This window comes from Engystomops pustulosus, chromosome 9 (assembly GCF_040894005.1).
Source record: "Engystomops pustulosus chromosome 9, aEngPut4.maternal, whole genome shotgun sequence".
Lineage (NCBI taxonomy): Eukaryota > Metazoa > Chordata > Amphibia > Anura > Leptodactylidae > Engystomops > Engystomops pustulosus.
In genome coordinates, this window is record NC_092419.1 from 43744125 (window position 1) to 43765783 (window position 21659).

The 21659-nt window shown below is 39.6% G+C and overlaps 1 protein-coding gene across 3 annotated transcripts in view; it reads right to left on the reverse strand.

Moving 5' to 3' along the window:
* IL1RAPL2 (interleukin 1 receptor accessory protein like 2) overlaps nt 1-18565 on the reverse strand; it is a 578794-nt gene extending 560229 nt beyond the window's left edge. For 2 of the 3 annotated variants that reach the window (XM_072123365.1, XM_072123363.1), the window contains exon 1: nt 17951-18565. The gene's annotated coding sequence lies outside the window, so the exon portion shown is untranslated. The remainder of the gene's footprint in view (nt 1-17950) is intronic. The other variant, XM_072123364.1, reaches the window with a different exon arrangement.
* Nucleotides 18566-21659: the final 3094 nt, after the last annotated feature.

Genomic DNA, 21659 nt, shown 5'->3' on the forward strand with positions numbered 1-21659 from the left:
TTCTGTGCTTAATTGACCAATCTAAATCCTTTTTATCGTTTCAGAAATTGGCGCAATTGCCCAAGTTAATTCGCCGTAACCTTCATGTGGTTACACAGAATAATTATTATTTAGACTAGAATAACTTGAAACGTGCATAATATAGTTTAATAATCCAGAACCCATCTACTTCCTGACGGACAGATGTTGCTATGGCTACCGATCCTGGATCTCTTCCAAGATTATTGCAAACAATCAGAAACCTTAATATAGTATTTCTCAATCTTACTCAAACCAAGTGTCTAATGGCTCCACAATAATAAATCACAGCCGAATATCTATTTTATGGCTTGGAGCATGTGTGATGGTAGCCCAAAACGTCACCTCCAATGTTCCAGAGGATTGTACAGCTCTCTCATTACTGGGGAAAAAGTTTGGAGAACCAATTATAAATCCTATCAGACTTTATAAAACCTCAGTCTCTGCAGTGCCCAATATTTGCCATATGCAGCAAGAAAGGATATATCATGTGCATCCAGTACCGGAGCTGTAAATGTAGATTGTGGAACGTTTACTTTGTCGGAGTTGATTGAAAGATTTTAATAATAAGTTAATGCTGAATGCTAGACTCAGTTTTACAATGTCTGTATAAGGCTATAAGGGGGGGGGGGGGGGGTCCACTGTGTATATACAGCCCCAGGATCATTACTCAGGATATCCAGATCTCACTGTACTGTGTATATGAAACTGTCCAAGGTGCTGAAATCCATCTCTAACATCTAGTATTAGTTTTCTGAGATTGTTTTTGTTGAAGTCCCCTCTACTTAATATATCATTACTCTGATCAAATCTACGTCTGCTCCCCCTTCCCCCCAACAATCTGCAGCTCAGTGCAAAGAGACCACTTCACTTTCTGAGATGAACGCCAATCGGAAAAATAACCGCATGTAATCTGCACTGTGTGAACTGAAGTACATAAAAACATCTTCCCTGTCACGTTCAATTGAAGGTTTTATGATATTTGAAGTTATATGAACACAAATAAGCTACATATACAGTCCGCCCTAAATGCATGGATAAACCAGGGACAGTTACTCATAAATCCAGGCACTGTGACTGTGGAAATCTTCTTATATTTGTTATCCATGGCCTCCTTCCTTCTAAAATCAACTTTTAAAATCATGCTGATGAGCCTAAATGTCTCTTGGGGATGTTACCAGAGCTCCTCCATGTTGTAGATTCACAGGTAGTGTGTCCCCTCCAACTCTGCCTCTTGTAATTTCACTGCCAGAAGTTTCAGCACAAAAGGTGGGGGAGACAGTGAAACAGCCCGTGAAGCTTCAGCACAGAGGAGCTCTGGTATACAACCCCCCCCCCAACACCACCGGGAGCCCTTATGGCTCATTAGCATAATCTTAAACATTGATTTTAGAAGGAATGAAGCAAGTCCCTGTTTTTGATTTTTTAAGGTAGATGTACTTAAAAGAAGCTCGACTTACAGACAACCCCTAGTAACAGACGGACCTCTGTACACGGTGACCCCAGGCTGCAATGATCAGCAGTATAGTGTCTGCATTGAAGTTTTATTAATAATCCTTGTTTGAATCCTTAAAAAGGGACAAAAAAATATAAATACTTACAAAATAGATCTGTTCCCACTTACATACAAATTCAACATAAGAACAAACCCAACCTAAAAAAAAATAAATAAATAACTTAACTGGGAGACCCAGTCCCATATAGACAAAACCCCTATGGGAAATGAAAGCCATAACTAAAGAATAACTTATATAGTCCCATTATACAGGTCTCTTACAGCAATAAGAATAGCACACTGGAAAATAATACACCATAATGATGAATAAATTTGTGTTTCCTAGGTTATGTCGGATAGAAGTTGAAAACGCCATCTCTTCTCATAGATTGATGACCTAAAAAGTCTCGGTGACAAATGACTATCCTTACTTCCAAGAGAAAAGAGAACACCAATTATCTATATGAAAGATAAATTAGTATATGGCAGAGAGGGGAGAGCCTCCCGCCACAGGCTCAAAATAGGCTTCATATACAATGGAGACGTCTTGGTTTATGGATGTCCTGAACAGTATGGATACACTGTATAATATATAATACATAATATAACATTATACATAACTTATATATAATACCATACCTATATATATTTACTGCCGCTCATATAATGTAGCCCCAAACAATCAAAATCTCCCAAGGGCTCCCACCGGCCTGAATCCTCAGCATGGCTGACAGAAGTGCAGAGAGTTTTAAAAAGTTTTCAAAATGTGAACAGGGTTATTAATGTGTTTCAGGCCTTGTCCACCGAATATTAGAAATCTCCCCAGGTCCCTGACACCAAGGAATATTCCATCAAAATGCTTAGAGTCCAGCAAAACTCAGTAAAATCATTATTATTAAGAACTAATTATTATTATATTATTATAATTGTTACTATTATTACTTATTCAATACTTTGTTGCAAAGTCTGACTACTTTAAGCTGATGTCTGCGGAATACAACAAATATAACAAAGAAAATAAAGTTCCGACAGTCCTGATAACTACCATCCAGATGAGCTAAATAGCACAGACAATTCTGAAAACATTCAATTTGAAACATTTTAATTTATATCAGGTTAACCTAATAATAATGTTTGTTACCAACAAGGAAACCTCTGCTATAACTGATGGAGGACTTCATCATATTTCTACATGAATAGCAGAGTCCAGGAAGCACTGTGGGTGCCCTCTAGTGGTAGAAAATGCACATGACAGAAGAAATTAACAGTAAGTGTGTAACTGTTCCCTATGGCTGTTTCTACAGGTGTTATGGGTATTTTCTGTCTGGTTGACATTGGCTCCTAATGAGGACCTTATTCAGCTTTATAGTCAGTATGTATGTATCATTTTAACATGGGTTAAAAATTATGTTATATACTATATGGTTTAAAAGGAGCTCAGAATCCTAGTGTGAACAGAGCTTTAAAAGAAACACTACAAGACCCATTACGCAAATAGATTAACTCTCTAGAAGATACGAACAATGGAAGAAAAGAAAATCATCCAGCACTGTATTGAAAGTTTTCAAATCTTTATTCTTCAATTATAATTGTTATAATTGCCCATAATTGCACAGTGGTAGCTGACACTAGAAGATGCAACACATATTTGGCCATGGGCACAGCAACTTCTTCGCTTAGAGACAACAGTTTTTGTACAGGATATGGATCCAAGGTTAAGGAAGATACAGATAACAGTGAACATTTTCTGGAAGCCATCCATTTTTTTTGAATAGATGTCTCACAGCTCCGCTTAACACTATATTTCTTACATCAGTGCCCATGGCCATTAAAAAGTAACCATGTCCTAGTCAGAACCGGTTTACACAGACATTTATCAGCCCTGAAATAAGTACCATCCCTAGCACACCACCAGGAATAGTGATTATTTCCACCCTTAGAGCACCTCCACATCATGTGAGTGAGGAGGCATCTGAAGGCCTGAAAGGGCACAGGATATAGCGCAATTCTATGCGAGGCAGGGCCCGGTGTAGAATTTATGGCAGTGTAGCCCCCATGCAGATCTCTGAATAGAAATCACTAGTCTTTTGCTGCACCAGATTTATGACTGCGATGATAAATCCTGGTGCAGTATAAATGTCAGTTCCTGCTTTAGAACTAGTTTTAGTTGTTCTAAACTGTGCGGAAGAATTTTTGGCACACTGACCATGCCCTTTCCTATGAAGCCAAGGGAGAGGGAGATGTGGGGGCAAGCATAATTAGCAGCCCAAAACACCGGACAACTTGTCCCCGCGCTCCGTGCTGCTAGTTATAAGTTTCTTTTCTAGATGCTCCCGGAGTGTTAAGACTAGCGATGGACAGCACCCGGATCAAGATAAAGAAGAGCGGAGAGGAGGGTGATTTCCTTATCCTGTGGCCCTATCCACAGGATAGGGTGCTAACTTCCTGATTGCGACCCCCACAGATCACAAAAACGTCAGATTAATGGAGCAGACAGCCGTGCGTGACAATTCTGCTCCATTAATCTGATGGAGCACTGAGCACTGAGACCCCCACTGAACAGTAAGTTAGACCTTAACTTTAGTTCGTGGGAAAAACCCTTTAATGCTAGAAACTATAAACTGTGTAGTTTCATCCATTTTGTGTTCTAGATTCACCCTCTCATGCCAAAAGTCACTGAAAAAAAATGATGCTTTCACACTGGGAAATCCCTCCAAAGCCTCCTTTGCATTCTGTTTTGGAAGATGAGAAATGTGTCTGGTATACAGAAGGCAAAAGACAGACAGACACAATGTATATGGACTCCCGGTGGACCTTTACACAGATAGAAAGGAAAGTCCATGTATCACCTTGTACCTGGCAGCTAGCAGTATATGATACATGGACCGTTACTCAGATAAAAGGCAATGATGGACAGATGTAGCCGCACAGTTATTGGCTCGGTTACTGTGTTTCAATTATACATTAATGGTCAGTCTAACTTTGACAGTATTAGGCTTCTGCTTTTATTGTAAATCTCTCATATAACTAACGGGTAATTGATAGCCAACACCACCCCAACAAGATAAACTGCTAATTAACCCAATATAAAAAGCTGTCAATGGCTCCGGCAGTCAATAGATTCATTCCACTGCAAATTCATTTTCCCTTTTCCCTCCTTGTTATAGAGAACAGCAGAAGAAGTTCAGCAATCAATGTTCTCTGATTTATAACACACAGACATGGTGAGCCGGAAACTATGTCTACACACAGACTTCTAAACTACATATAAAACTTAAGTTCAAGCTTCTGAGAAGACGACCAGGACTAAGGTCTCACCATGATTAACCTGACTAAATTACAATACCATTGGTGGTGGAGTTTGTGTCTCCAACTTTGGTGGTCAAAGGAAGAAGTAAGGTCTATGACTTTGCATACTTATTGAAGTTCTCTAATAAGAAGACAAGAAAGTGAAGAATGTTTAGTGGTTTATGTTAATAGGTTGCATAAAGTGGGAGTAACCTTAGCACTGCAGATTTCTATAAGAAAACTATATTGAATGGAGATTTAGTTACATTTAGAGCTGCAAACCATGCTGGTGTTCCGCTACTCTGGGATAGAGGGACTATCCTGTCTCATAGGAAATGAAGGCCAGGTCACATGTATTTTTACGGCCTTTACCACTGTATGGCACTGCCTATATTAACTTAAGAGTGAAAACATTCCACTGGGTTTGGGATACTTGCCAAGTCTTCCAGGACACCCAGGTCCCCACTTATTTCATGAACCTACTGCATACCCCAGAAGATATGGCACATATGCACCCTATTTGCTATGCTTTGCGCGATCACCCCTTAGCCAGTGGAGGCTGAAATTATCAGGATGTAGTGGAGGACTGTGGATAGGTCATGTGTTGGGCCCTTCACTTGGCATCTGGGGGGCAGAGTGCCCAATTGTTGGGGGTTCTACAGGTTTGGGAGCAGCAACTGTCCCCCTGTGGTGTCAAGAAGAAGCCGGTAGAGGCAGACCCCACTTCTTTTAGTAGCCAGGCTCCATATTCTGCTGTGCCCAAGCATTGTTAGAGACCCTGAAGGCTAATTCAGAGAAGTAGGAACTTTTCAACATAATTTTTTAGGCTAAAATGTGTGTTTTTTTTATAGCTCACAATGATTTCTACAATTTAATTTTTGGCTCTGTGGATACACTGCATTTTAATACATGTAGCGGTCAGTCACATATGTGCATTATTTTGTATGCGTTAGTGGACATAGGAAGCATATAGCAGCATGAAGTCTAATAGCACAAGTAGAGATGGAGCCATATTATACTATAGAGACAGGCGGGGCTTGCAATTTCACTGCTTACCAGTGATGTGTCCGTAGTGTTTGCCTGTGAAGAAATCCATCACAGAGGCAGCAGGGTAAAAAAAAAAAAATAAATTATTGTCGTGCATCGGCTTGTGCCTTTCGGGACAGAGGCGAGCTGGGAAAAATTTTTGTTTTGCTCATTCACAGAAAAAAAAAAAAAAAAAAGAATTGACTTGGTGTTTAGAGATGCACATGCAAGGAGTTAAAAAAAAAGATTTTAGCTAACAGTAGTTAATTTTCTGTAATATGGTTGTAAGTTACTGCAGAGTGGCTGACAACTATTTGACATTGGCTACACAAAGATTACACCCGATGGTGAACAAAGCCCTAAATGGATACCAAATGCACCTCTTACATTTGTGTGGATTAGTATTTCATAACATTGTGCAAATGCAACACAGAGAGTGCCTTGCACTTGTTTCATACCAATGTCCAAAACATCAATCAACATTTTATTGTAGTTCATTGGAGAATGGTTAGATCGTCAAAGAACATAACTCTAAGCGATACGCAACTCTTCACACCAAATAACAGCAGCCTACAGCTTTCATGTTTGCATTCACAGCCTGTGTTCTTTAAATGCACAGGATAATTTTACATAAAAAAGACAAGCAAATACTGTAGCACTTTATTTGCATCCTATATATAACAATAACACAACAATCACATTCTATGATGTAGATGCTCCTGTAGCGCACTACGACAGGTTTTCATTTCTTTTACCCATATTCACCTAAAAATGTGCAAGACAGGAAACACATAAATGCTATTCTAGGGCCTAAAATACAAAACATGGAATGTAGTGACTTCACATTAATCCCAAAATCAGCAGTTCAGCAGGGGGTGCATGCACCAAGCAAAATAACGGTAATAAAGTATTACTTCGAAAATGATTAAATGCATATAACCCAACTGAAATCACAACAAAATAAGGCCTTCCAAATACACAGAAGCAATTATTTCTTTGACTTTATTTGAGAAAAGGTTTTGAATTGGGGGATTATTCTCTGAATATGTCAACATAGCAATGAAAATTATTTTTTTCGGACCTGCAGCTTTATATAATATATTTACATGCAGTTTAGCTAAGGGACACAATGGTACAATATCCACAGTGGACATCCTAAAGCTGATCCAAAAAACTCTAAAGCCTAAAATTCTGTGTAGTGCATTACTAAAGTTTCTAAAACACCTGCTCAGCCAATAACAAGTCATTATCCAAGTTGGACAATCTCGAGACCGGACCAGAAAGGAGACTCCAGGTAGGACCTGGTAAATATCTAAATAGTGTTACGAGTACCACTTTTGGTTTGAACCCATTTTGTGCCTTTTTCTAAAGGATTTTTCCAATAAAAGAATAGCAACAACCACCACAAAGCTGGGGTGATAAAAAAAATAAAAATAAATGTCAGATTTAGATTATAAATAAGATATGGATACAAAACACAGTATTCTTGGAATAGGTTTTTCCCACTACACACTTGACCTCATTACCTCTCTCTCACAAAGCGACAAGATGGATCTTTCTCAAGGTAGAACATAAAACTTCCTCGCCCTATGTCATATACAGGCCTGCAGCCTTGTACATTTATAAGGCTGCAAATCTCTTTAGTCACTTGTAAATATTCTTATAATGTATGGCAAGGGGCACATTAAGCCATATATGATCTTATAAAAATGCTCCTCAGATTAAATTAAAGACAAGATGGATCACACAGACGATAATATCATGGCCGCCTGTGTATTTCCCTTCCATATAGACTGTAGACCTGGCGCTTTTCCCCCATGTAATAAAGTTCTGATTTGACCAATAGATCTATGACAAACAACACTGAACTCCTTCCCAATGGTAAATTTAATAAAACAAACTGCATTGAGACTGCCATCCATCAAACTCTCCATAAAGTCTCGAAAGACCATAGCTAATGTGTCACACCAAGAGGCACCACAACATACAGAAGCCCCAAGTGACCTCTACTCAAATTCATTGTTTAAAACCTTCTGTGGCTCAGGCAAACAGTGGTGTCATCGAATTCAAGGAAAGTCATTTTTACACCGGAAATTGCTAAAAATTGAGAGACAGTTGCCAGTAGCGGAATTAATTCGAAACACAAATTCTCACAGTGAAACAAAGTAAGGAGTCCATAAGGCAGGATAAAAAGCAGGACTCGACAAAACATTGTACAGACATGGTACAGTAGAGATAATAATACACTCTGGGGAGCATTTGTTATCAACTTTCAAATGAAAAACTTGTGCAATTTTTTTTATTATCCCTTGCTGTGCCTTTTGCGCCTTAATCATGAAGTGAATAATCATCGGCGCCACATTTTTGGTGGTTTTCCGAAACTCAAGACTCTGTTTTTGGGTGCAAAAGTAACATTTTAGCCAGTACAAAGGTTGATGCATGATCCATAGAAGGTTACATTTCACAGAAGGAACCACCATTGGGATGCCTACAGTAACATGGGGTCTCATTCTCCTTAATGGATGGAGTGGCAGATGAAACCCTTTGCTCGGCTGGTCCAGGTGACACTGTTGGGTATTTAGTGAAAATTAAAGGTATACTAAACCAGCATGGTTACCACAGCAACTTGCAGCGGCATGCTATTCCATCCGATTTGCGTTTAGTTGGAGCATAATTTATTTTTCAACAGAACAATGACCACAAACACACCTCCAGGCTGTGTAAGGGCTATTTGACCAAGAAGGAGAGTGATCAGGTGCTACGCCAGATGACTTGAACTCCACAGTCACCAGACATGAACCCAATCGAGATGGTTTGGGTTGAGCTGGACCGCAGAGTGAAAGCAAAAGGACCAACAAGTGCTAAGCATCTCTGGGAACTCCTTCAAGACTGTGGGAAGACCATTTCAGGTGACTACTTCTCTCTCAAAAAGAGAATGCCAAGAGTGTGCAAAGCAGTAATTAAAAGGTGGCCATTTTGAAGAATCTAGAATATAAGACATATTTTCAGTTGTTTCACACTTTTTTGTTAAGTATATAATTCCACATGTGTTATTTCATAGTTTTCAGTGTGAATCTGCAATTTTTATAGCTATGAAAATACAGAAAACTCTTTGAATGAGAAGGTGTGTCCAAACTTTTGATCTGTACTGTAAATCTTAGCAGTTTAACACTAATAACTTCAGTTTTGGAAAGCGAGTGTTAGTCTGGCAAACAGATGCATACCGGGTGATGCATTAGAACTGATAGGTTTAAAAGAGGAAAATCTTGTCACAAATATGGTGCTGCATGTGATAACGGGCAGCAACCATCCACCTGCAGTCTTCACCAAGATCCTATAGTCCAGAAGGAGTAATAAACTTCTGTTCAAATTTTGGGAAGAGACAGAAGTCGGATGGTTTCTTAAACTATATGGGACCAGTCTATATTGCATCCGATTTGTTTAAGAAATTCTTATTTGTGTTCTTATTGTTATCCCTTTTCCCTGGAATTCTGAAGTGGCAGATTCGTGGCTTGTTCTATTTGCATTACTGAAATTGCAGATTTCTTTGTTTTGGGGCTAGATAGGAGCTAGTCACAACATATTTTTTTATTTTATAATGCTGCATATTACTGCAACTCATACTAATAAAAATAATAAACCTTCCCTTAGGTCTCGGAGAGTCCAGCTAAATCAACCAACCACTAGATATGTTGAGCTATGAATAGGCATATATTTGGGGACCTAAGTGGATATTTAACAGGATCAAGGTCCATGCATAATCAAGGGTGTTTCCTGGGAGGACCTCCAGAAATAGCGGGATTGGTAAAAGAACCAAAAAAGCTGAAAGAAAACTACATTCATGAAGTTCCTCTTGTATGTTACAATTTGGTATCCAGCAATGATCTCACAAGGTGTATAGCTATAGGGTTCTAAGCTTGGAGACATATATTATATATGCCCAAACCCAAAAAGAATGGCTGCCTCTACAAGTGGGATGTCTATGTTTTACTCGTAGAGAATCATTTGGTTGTATAGTTTTGCTGGTAATAGAGATGTATGGAGATGGTTATCAGATCCACAAGACGGTATGCTTGATTAAAAAATAATAGAGGAAGCCTTTCATCAGCCTTCATGAAATGCACACGTTACAAACTCCTTACTGTGTCACAAGGCAATTCATTAGATTCAGACTGACACAGGGATCTATTGGAATAATTGGCCAGAATGAGGACATGACAAGCTGGGAGGAAATTACAGCAGATGTCGCTGATGCTGCAGGGACCCCACTGGAATGGTGTCTCAAATTTATCCCAGATTGAATTCCAACTCATATAGAATAGTCTATAACATTGCTTATAGGGAACCCAGGAGAATTAAGGTTCCCCAAAACAAAAACAGCAGCAAGACCTGTTCGTTTATACAGTAAATATGGAAATATTCTATCAGTGGCTGGTCTACTATGGGCAGAATATAAGAATACAGTTATTACAAGTTATTCCAATCTCCCACCAATCAGCTGGAAAAAAAAGAGTTCCATTCTTTGTGTAGTGGATGAGCTTCGCGACAAGTACCATGGCAGTTTACAAGGGTTGTCCCAAGATAGTGTCCAAAAGAAAATAGTCAAACAACTGAGCCCCCACCAAGTAAGAGAACAGGGTGATCCACATGAATGGAATAGAAAATGAGCAATGACTCTTATGTCTATGGAATCTCCAGAGCACCATACCATACTATTTCTTTAGGAGCGGCTTCACAGATTCAGGAGCACTTTGAATTATTTTTTTAGCCCCCACGTTTGATGATATATCAGACCTGATAGCTGCCCATTGTAGTCTGTAAAGAGGAGGTACAAGAACAGAGGAGGAGGAGGCATGTGTTATAATATAATCTTCTCTCAGCTACTGAGAGAATTACCATAACACACTCCATACCTGCTCTCTGACGGTAGAGAGGATTATAAAGGTCAGATACAGGGACTGATATCTAAACAACCATGGAGGCTAGAAAGGATATTCAAGGTGCCCCTGAATCTGTGTAGCGGGCCCTATATTATGGTTTGTTAATGTGTGAGGTAGTGAAAAGGTCCTCTTTATGATAGTAGGATCATAGGCGTTTGACTCTTTCTAGTGATATGCAGAGCATCCTATGAATATATAGCTGGATGTATCACTTCCTTTTCTATTTTCATGTTATCATCATTGCTTACATAAGCACCAATGTACCACTGTAATGTAATAGCTGACTGGTGGCAGACTACAGCAGCCCAGAGTCTGCATCACTTACAAACTATAGACTGCAGAATATATACTTCTTATCTGATCAGCAAATCATTTTATCCTGACATGCATAGCTAAATCTTACAACAAGAACACAAAATAAGTACATTGTAGAGAACAATGCATACTGGAAATATTGGCCCTCTTTCAGGAATACTGGTCAGTCTGTACAGTAATTTTTCAATAGTATCATAGGTATCATTGGATATAAGGCTGGAAAAAGACACAAGTCCATCAAGTCCAACCTTTAAGAATTAAATAAATGTTTTATCCCCATAACCCGTGATATTTTTTCTCTCCAGAAAGTCATCCAGGCCTCTCTTGAACATGTACATAGAGTCCGCCATAACAACCTCCTGCGGCAGAGAGTTCCATAGTCTCACTGCTCTTACAGTAAAGAACCTTTGTTGATGGTAGAATCGCCTCTCCTCTAGGTGTAGAGGATACCCCCTTGTCCTGGTCACAGGCCTAGGTATAAAAAGATCTTTGGAGAGATCCTTGTACGGTCCGTTCAGGTATTTGTACATTGTAATGAGGTCTCCCCTCAGTCGTCTTTTTTCTAAACTGAATAATCCCAAATTTTGTAATCTGTCAGTGTATTCTAATCCCTCCATTCCCCTAATAATCCTGGTTGCTCTCCTCTGCACCCGTTCCAGCTCTACTATATCCTTTTTATACACTGGTGCCCAAAACTGTACACAATATTCCATGTGTGGTCTGACCAGGGATTTGTATAAGGGCAAAACTATGTCTTTATCATGAGAATCTATTCCTCTCTTGATACATCCCATAATTTTATCTGCTAAGTTTACCATCCACCAATACCCCCAAGTCCTTTTCAGCTCCAGTTTTACTAAGTAATTGACTGTTTAGAACATAATTAAACTTTTTGTTTCCATGCCCCAAGTGCATAACTTTACATTTATCTACATTAAACCTCATCAACCATTTCTCTGCCCACTCCTCAAGCTTCCACAAATCCCTCTGTAATGCTAAACTATCAACTTCAGTATTTATTACTTTACACAGCTTAGTATCATCTGCAAATATCGAAACTTAACTGTGTAAACCCACTACGTTAATAATAATATTAAAAAGAAGTGGCCCCAATACTGACCTCTGTGGCACTCCACTGGTAACATCAACCCAATCTGAGAATGTACCATTAATGACGACCCTCTGTTTTCTATCACTAAGCCAATTACTTACCCAAATACACAGATTTTCTCCTATTCCCAGCAGTCTCATTTTATATACCAACCTTTTATGTGGCTCGGTGTCAAATGCCTTTGAAAAGTCCAGATATACAACATCCACAGCGTCCCCCAGATCCAGTCTTGAACTTACCTCCTGGTAGAAACCAATCAGATTAGTCTGACAGGACCGATCTCTCATAAACCCATGCTGACACTGGGTTATAAGGTTGTGCATAGTGAGATACTCCAGGATAGCATCTCTAACAAACAGAAAGCTCATGCAGAGGAGTAACTTTTGACTTTTTATAATATAGATGGAATAGGTGTTAAGCTGAAATTCATTAGGTGGAATCACTGTGGAACGTTTGCAGAGAATATTCCACAGCAATTCAAGCTGTTTACTATACTGTGGCCACTTTCACACAGTCAGTGTTTCATCAGTATTTTGCATCAGTGTTTGTAGCCAAATCCAGAGGTGGAACCCGTAAAGAGAGAAGGTATAATGGAAAGTTCGGTGGCTCATCTAATTGATCCAACTTCTGGTTTTGGCTTAAAAATACTGTTGCCAAATACTGGCAGTGTGAGGGTGCGTTCACATGTGCAGTTTATGGATGCGTTTATAAACGCATTGCATTAATACATGTTTTTATATGTTACCATGCGTTTGGTACCATAGAAAGCATTTTGAAAGAGTTTTTCTTCATTGCTGGAAGTGCAAGAAGCTGTGTCCCAATGTTACCACAGCTGCTTACACTTTCAGCAATAATGGAAACGGTTTCAAACCAGCCAAACGCGTGGTAACAAATAAAATTACATGTGGTTCTGTAACACGTTTAAAAATGCATCCAAAACGCCACCCTGAAAGTGGCCCATGACTGTATATGACTGAAATTATTATTAACTTATGAATTTCCCATTCAAATTTTCTGGGACACTGTTAGTTATGACCTTTCCATAGTATAGGCGATATGTAATTAATGGGGAATCCAATATTGAAATATTGGTTTGGAGAGACCACACAGTTTGGATGCATGAGGTAGTCTCTTTATGGCCCAACATGGACAGCACCATTAATGGTCTAGCGGATGGGTTCAAGAACACCACTTGATCCAGCAGGTGCCTGATGAGGTGCCAGATGTAGAACTGCAACCAATCCAACATTGATGGCCTGTATCAAAGATAGATCATCTGGATTATAACCCCATGCACAAGAACAGATTGCAATACAGGTAATCCCAAAATGAAATAGAAATATCAGCAGGTTAGGAGGACTCCGTAACGCCATACTATCTAGCGAGGTACATGGTGTTAATATGGTGAATCTTGACTAGTACAGCCTGGTACACCAGTATATAAGGCTATGCTACAAGGATCAGTTATTCACATGTGCAGGGATATAACATCAAAAATGGGATTACTGCTAATCCCCAATATTCTGGTACGAATAGCTAAAACAACATATCTAACACTGCCCTTTATGAGGTTTTAGCCAGCGTAAAACTTTGGCAGAACTGATTGAGCCACAAATAATTGCATTTTGTGTCCGATAACAAATCTGAAATACAGGCCGACAATGTAGACTGGGATAAAATGACTCCTTGTCTTAGAGCCTGGATAAAGTTTGATTTACTTCAGTGTTGTGCACCCCGTAACATTCTTAAATCACAGCAGCTGTGTGCGCACCGAAGTTAAAATGTCAGCAAGCTCCAGCAAAAACAGCATCCTTCACAGGGAGGCCATAAAAATGAAACACAGATGTCAAAATACAATAAATAACACTAAATGGATTATGTCCAAACTAGAGGAAAACTAGATATGCTTCAATTGATCAATGCTATTAGGAAAATAAATCTGGCCAGGTAGAAGCCTAGTAATAACTTCACTAGCACACACAGCACCCGAGCCCAACGACAGGGGACTGACAGGAATAGAAGAGAGAAGCAGGTGAATAGCTATGAACGATGCACAATACAAACTTACACACATCCAGAACAAGCATACATATAAATATATACATGCAGGATATCTCTTTAAAGTTACTACCACAGATCAGACTTCAAAGGGAAATCAACCATTAGAAAAAAAAAAAGATATAAATACACACACACTCACCTCCATTCCTCTTCATCTTGATCCCAGCGCTGTCCATCGCTAGTCATGTAGGGATCACCTAGAAAAGAAACTCATACATAGCCATCCAGAGCGCAGGGACAAGATATCCGGCATTCAGGGCTGCTAATTATGCACATCCCGACACCTCCCTCTTCCATGCTGGGAACATTGGAGAGGAAGGTGACGTCATGGGATATGCGCGAATTTATGCCCCACTCATGACATCATCTCCCTCTCTGCATTGGAGAGGGAGGTGTGGGGGCAGGCACTATTAGCAGCCCGGAGCACCGGACATCTTGTCCACAAGCTCTGGACAGCTAACTAGAAGTTTCTTTGATAGGTGATCCCGGCGTATCAAAACTAGATGAGTGCAGTGATGAACTTCAAGAGAAGCATCTGTAAGTATTTCTAGGAGATATTTTTCCTAATGGTTGATTTCATTAAAGGAAACCTACCTACTCCGATGGTAGGTTCGTAGTAAAATTCTAAGGATGAGTTCACATCACGTTTTATGTACAAGCTCAGAGTATACCACAGGAAAGCTCCTGGATACGGCGAGGATATACATATACGTGCCGCGGTGTCGGACTGTGCACGTTCTTGTAGGCTAAAACGGCTTGCACAGATATTTAAGAAGGGTTTGAGCTGCACGCGACCCTTTTGTAGCGCAGCTGTGTTAACCTCCATGCGACACAAATTAGGGGGCATTCAAGGTGCACCACAAAAATGATGGTGAACTCTGTTGGGCCAGTGCGGGAAAGCGACACATTCATGATTTGCGGTACACAATCTTAGTGAATCACCGCTCGCAGCATTATACACGGAAATTGCACATTTAGTGCAGTTTCTGACTTTCTAAGTAAAAGTGTCTGTTGTTGGCTTGGCCTGACCACAATATACGTCAGACCCACTGAAAAAGGCGGGATGAAAAGACATAGCGAGCTAGGTTTTTCCATCTTGCTCCCTCCTGCTGAGCACCATATGCGCTCCGCTGAGCCAATTTAAGGTTATAGGGAGCAGATGCAGCTTATTGTATACCTCAATCCCCCTTCCCTCCAGCGAGCAGGTATGTCACTCAGCAGGAGGGGGACCCAGTGATGTCACTGTCCATAAATATCAGGACAGTGACATCACTGGTCAAGACCCCGTATACATGTACACTCCAAACCCCGCATTCACCCCGAGACAAAGTACCCCACTGTATAAGCATACAGTGGGATACATCTGTGCCATACGTTGTAGGGACACGTGGAATCCCCCTGATGTGTCCTTACAACATATGGTAAATAATGTGATGGGAACCCAGCCTTAGCCCTAATCTTTCCTTACCTAATCCTATAATGCTTCCTAAGTAAAGCTGCATTTTATCTACCTAATATGTTAATTTTCGGCAGATGCTACTGGAATAGCCACTAGAGAGTGCACTAGTCACTACTTCTTATAATACACAGCACTGTCAACAGTAGTGTACAATGAGCTCCCTCTAGTGGGAGCTGCTGGTAGCCAGAACTTCAAGTTTATGTGGATATAGAGAGCAGGTCTAATTGCTTTTGTTTTTTGTTCTTTTGCTTGAAAATTAGAAAAGAGCTCCATATACAAAATTTAATTTTTATTAACCTAGGATTGCCTGGAGATTTTTCTCTTGTCAGATGTCTGGATATGAAGATTGACTGCAATAAAGTGCTAAATATAAGGACACATGAACCCAAATATTTTCTTTCTCGGGCTGCATTCCCACGTTCAGTATTTCAGATGCAGTTTTTGATGTCCAAGCCAGTACAGAAGCGGAAAAACGGGAACTGTTCTCAATTATATGTTCTTACCGATTATGATCACCTGCTTTTGGCTTCAAAAACTGCATCTGAAAAACTGAACGTGTGAACACTCCCTAACTCTTGTATCTGGGATTTTCACAGATAGCATACTGACCCTTTTTATGTGTTTGTTCACATGTCAATTTTTCAGACCCTGTACAATTTTTTTCACGTTTGTGGATCACGGACAACAATAGAAGCCTATGGCTCTGCATAAAAATTGATGTGCAGACAGTTTTTTATTCCACTGATCATGCTGGAAAACTAGACGTTTTGTTAAGCCATTAATTTATTTTTGTGGACATGAACGGATGCCATACAAAAAAAAACAAACTGATGCACAAAAAGGAAATAGAAAGAGATCCATTTTTAATGGACTTGAAACGCGTGTGAATAAGGGTGAATTCACATGTGGCGTTAAAGCTTGAGAGTTTTCAAACACATCGAAACAGCTGACACTTCATTTGCAAAATGCATGCGTTAACACAACGTTAATGCAGATGTTGAAAAAACACAGCTTGCTGTGATGTTAACACACATGTTAACATTGTGTTAACACACGTTTTCTAAACTCAATGTTGACAGCAAGTAAAAAAACGCAACAAAAACGCCACATGGGAAACTGTCCTCACTTATTTGCATTGCAACCAGAGGTGATCTAACACAGGCAGCTGCATAGTAAAGAGAGTGCATAACGGTGGCGGAGCTATTTCTATATAAGGTCTTGGGGTATGCACTTCCATTCATTGTCATCACCAAAAACAGATAAATCTCTGCAGAGGAAAGAAAGAAGAACCTTCAGACAGACCACATATACGGCTATGTATGAGTCTTTACATAGATGTGGGGAAATCCTATAGAACGGCTACATATTCATGAAGACGACACTGAGTTTTGGAATCGTTATAATGTGTCACTCCAACCTTCTATATAATCCGCTGCAGAAATATTAATATCATGAATACTTGCTTTATGACACTAATACAAGTAGGTAACAGTCATGTCATTAAATTACGGAGTCCCAAACTTTCCACGGTGAAGGCATTTGCAGGTGACAACATGATAATGGAGTCTATAAAATCCTATCCCATGAAGAGGCTGCTGCTACATATTTCCATTTACCGTCTAATAAATCTGTCCATAGCCATAACCATGTTTAATGATGAACGATCCAATATTCTCCTGAGCTCCCGATTTATTATAAAGTGAATGAGTAATCCATAACTGAAACAATTCATTAGAACAATGCATACAATCTGGTTTGCGCTCTATTCGGTATTTTTCAACGAGCCTCACGGAGATTTATTGTTCCTAACTGGTCTGATGGCTAAATCTATGTCACAAATACTCTCAACTATCAATCAAAATGGTAAAAAGAAGTCGATAAATTGCTGTAATGATTCATCGCTCTCCGGGGGATTCTTGTGATATGACAATTAGCGTTATGAGAACTTTTGTGCCATAAATTTGGCGGTTAACCCCTGCGCTACTGAATAAAACATGCACCTTCTTAAAGATGGGATACAATACAGAATGGGCTGCACACGGGAACAAGAGAGTGATACTGAATCAGGGAGACAAACACTTGTGTCATGGTCATTGTATCACATCTATAACTTTGTCTACTATGTTACAATTTAAAAGGAAAACTTCCTTAAGACCTGCAGGGTAGGAAGCCACAATTGAAGTGTTATGAAGACTAGATACAAGGATTTCTAGTGTTTGTAAATAGCAGAATCTTACCTAAATCTTCCATGTACTGTACACAGGATGAGAGGAGCTAACACTCCAGCAATCCCATACATTTGCTTATAGTTCCTTTCCAGATCTTTAGTATGAGACCTCTTTTGATAATCTCCCTTGTCACACAACCTTTGTAACTTTTGCATCCAGTTATAAAGTCTTATCCCTCTGACAACTCTATCTCTTCCAAGTCACACAGTAAATCTTGCTGATTTAAAGCCACATTAATCCAGAGGAGCAGCAAACCATCTCCCATGTCCCTGAGAAGTCACCTCAAACACTAGATCTCAATGAAGGTGAAAGGTCCAGACCTGCATCAGTCAATGCACATGGGTGTCATGTGTGTATCCTGCAGACACGTGTTAGGTTGTAAATCCCCTGACAAAGTGGAAGGAGCTTCAGCTCTGGAGGAACAGTCCACATTGCTGAGAAGATCCAGGAGTTGGGAGGCTGCAGATCATTCCATGCTGGAGAAGGTGCTCAGGTCCCAGGCACAGCTGCTGCCGTAGTGGTGATAGTGAGAGCTGCACACTGCTGCCTCCTTCTATTACAGCAGCCTCTCACTTCCCTGCCTGATGAACAAGCTGCCTGCAGTCCAATGCTGAGCACAGAGGGGAGGGCTCAATATGCTTCATATACTCACATTCTGCTTAAAGTTACAGTGACATATTGCTGCAATCATCCCATTGACACACAAGTCTGTTACAGCAAATATATTATCATTAGGAGTCACTAAGTTAGTATCATGCATTGTGGTTCATTCCTGTAGTAGATTGCAAGATTCCTGCTGGGAGATCAAATCATTGCAATAATCAGTGATGCTTCATATATATACTCATATAAAATTCTTATGAGTTTGGTATATATAATGCATTAGATATTATATATATACACATATTTGCACAGCCTGGTTACTTCCTTAATAGATGTAGATACAGGTATAAAGACTGTTGAGGGATTTGGAAATCAAGAATCTTGAATTGATGATAATGAATTATCTGCAGCATGCAACATTATTATTGGGTGATGTATTTGGTATTGTACTGTACTTTGCACTTTGAATAATAATTCTGCTTGCAGGCAGGTATATGTCACTGCTGTCCTGTGCCACGCTGTTTGATGGGTGGACTTAAAAGTAGCCCTCAATTATTTTAATTTCATCAATATGAAGTGTCTATATATGACCTATATAGGGTCATTAAAATAGAAAGACAAAAATTACATACAAAGGATACAGGGATGGTGGGTACAAGACTGCCATGTCCGCTATTATAATATATATTATCTTTATTTTAATAAATGATATGCATTTTATTTCAATGTCCTTATAATCATAGTTGTTATTGATGCTCCTATTGTTATTACTGGGAAGGGAAGAGATGGATGTATTATAGGATGTCAGTCTGATTCTCCATCTGAAGCACAGAGAGTAGAAATGATATGTCATGCAATCATGTACTACATGATTTTAGCTTTGTAAAGAAGCTGGAGCACCTAGAAGCGACCTACCTTGACAGCCTGCAGTCTGTAACCAAGACGCAGAGTGGCAGAAATAGATAGAGTAGTGAAAGAAATAGCAGTCATGCTTCAACCTTAGATTAACTAACAATGAATTAATACAAAAACGTCAGGAAGCCCAGCTCAAAAGAATTTTTTTTTGTTATTAAAAATAATTGCAACTTCTACTGGGAATTGTAATAAAATTAAACAAGAAGCTATACTCTCCAGTCTTCCATACCCCTGCTGATTCCAGCACCTCTGCCCCAGTACTCCCTACTGGGATTTATTTATGGATAAGGGTGGTTTCACACTTGCGTTACACTGTGACCCATTGTAATCAATGTGTATTTCAGACTTGCATTTTTTTAATGCACTTTTAAATCTCAGCATGCTCTACTTTTGCAAGTCACAAGTGTAAAAACCGCACCATACAAGTCTATGGAGCTGCATCAAAAATGCATTGCACTCTGAGACACATGCAGCGGTGCACTGGCCCTTTAAATTTATGGAAGCATGGAGAGGTGAGTGAGGCTGGGGGGATCGGCCGCAACGGAGAAGGGCACTGGTGCGCCTGCTACCCGGAATGGGGGTCGCTGGAGCACCCGTGACATATTGTGCTTTTGATCTTTAGAGTCTAGTTACTCATTTTGCTTTATGACTCCATGACCAGTTGTCCAGGACTAGAAAAATGGCCTGTTGTTTTCCTATGAATAGCACCACATCTGTTCAATGGCCGTACCTGGTATTCCAACGTGTTCTTATTCAAGGAGATGTAACGAAACTACAATACCAGGTGTAGCCAAAGTGCAGGTGTAATGGAAGTGCATATCCATTTTTCTAGTCTCCGATCAGTGGCTATGAGAAACCTGATTCTTTCATTTTAGAAGTAATCAAAGAGGAATAATATAGAGACAATAGGGGTTCTTGTAGTCAACTAGCTGGTCCAGATTGAACAGATACAGTAAGGTGAGAGCTGGAACAGAGTATTAACCACCAAAATGAGGTCGGAGAACAGGCCTGACCAGCATCACACAGATCCATTCGTATGTTTTATATACTTACTTTACAAATTCTGCATAAAAAAGCACATGGTTTGTGAGTTAAAGTCACTTTTATCAGAACATGGTTACTAATTCTCGACAAACCATAACAATATTTCAAGTACAATTAAACTTTAAATCTGCATGTCTTTTATTCTTTATACCCTTTATAAAACCTTATAAGTACCTTTTTTATAAGATACTTCTCTTGTGTTTCTTGAAATATTACCTTGCAGTGTAAAGTGGAGAAACCCCCTTCTGACAGTCTCTTATAACATACTAACCCCCGCCGAGCCCGCTATTATGGAGAGGAAACCCCTTAATCATGAACAAAGAGAGCTCCTGTATAATTTACTGGGGAGGCGAGTTAAGCAGCCGCTGATCTCCTTGTGTATCTCTGCTTAATTACTTCTTACTCATCAAATACTTTGCTGCAAATAAAGCAACAACCTATAACAAAGAGAATGCAATAAGTCAGTGGAGAATGCAGGCATGCAACTGCAGGAGAAAAGATGTCATAGAATCCACTTATACATTTATCTAATGCACAAATTATATAAACCCAGAGGCAGAATGTGACCATGGCTGGCCAGAGGACAATCATTATTCCTTGGGAAAGACAAGTGGAGCGTAGGGAGATGAGATATAATATAATAATATAATACATAAAAATAAGTAGATGCCACCTGTTTGGCTCTTGAATGCATAGTCCAACCACTTCACTTAACTTTTGAAGGAGAGTTTATTCTGTATTACATGGTGTAAGTATACATCACATAACTTGTCCCACTGATTCCCTTGGACTTTGATACTACCACACTGGATCACCAAGAAGTGGATATTTTGTAGCTCATTCTATAGTAGTTGAACACAACCTCACCAGTTCTTCAAGAAGTGGACAACGTCTTTCTCATTTCTCTAATAGTTGGACACAACCTCAGAAGGTCTCCAAAAAGTGGACACAGTTTTGCTCATTCACTACTAGTTGGATACAACCTCACTAGGTCTCCAACAAGTAGACACTGTTTCACTCATTCACTATAGTTGGACACAAACTCACCAGGCCTACAAGAAATGGACAATGTTTCACTCAATCACTGCTAGTTGTGCGCAACCACAGAAGGTCTCCAAGAAATAGACACTGTTTTGCTCATTCAATAATAGTTGGA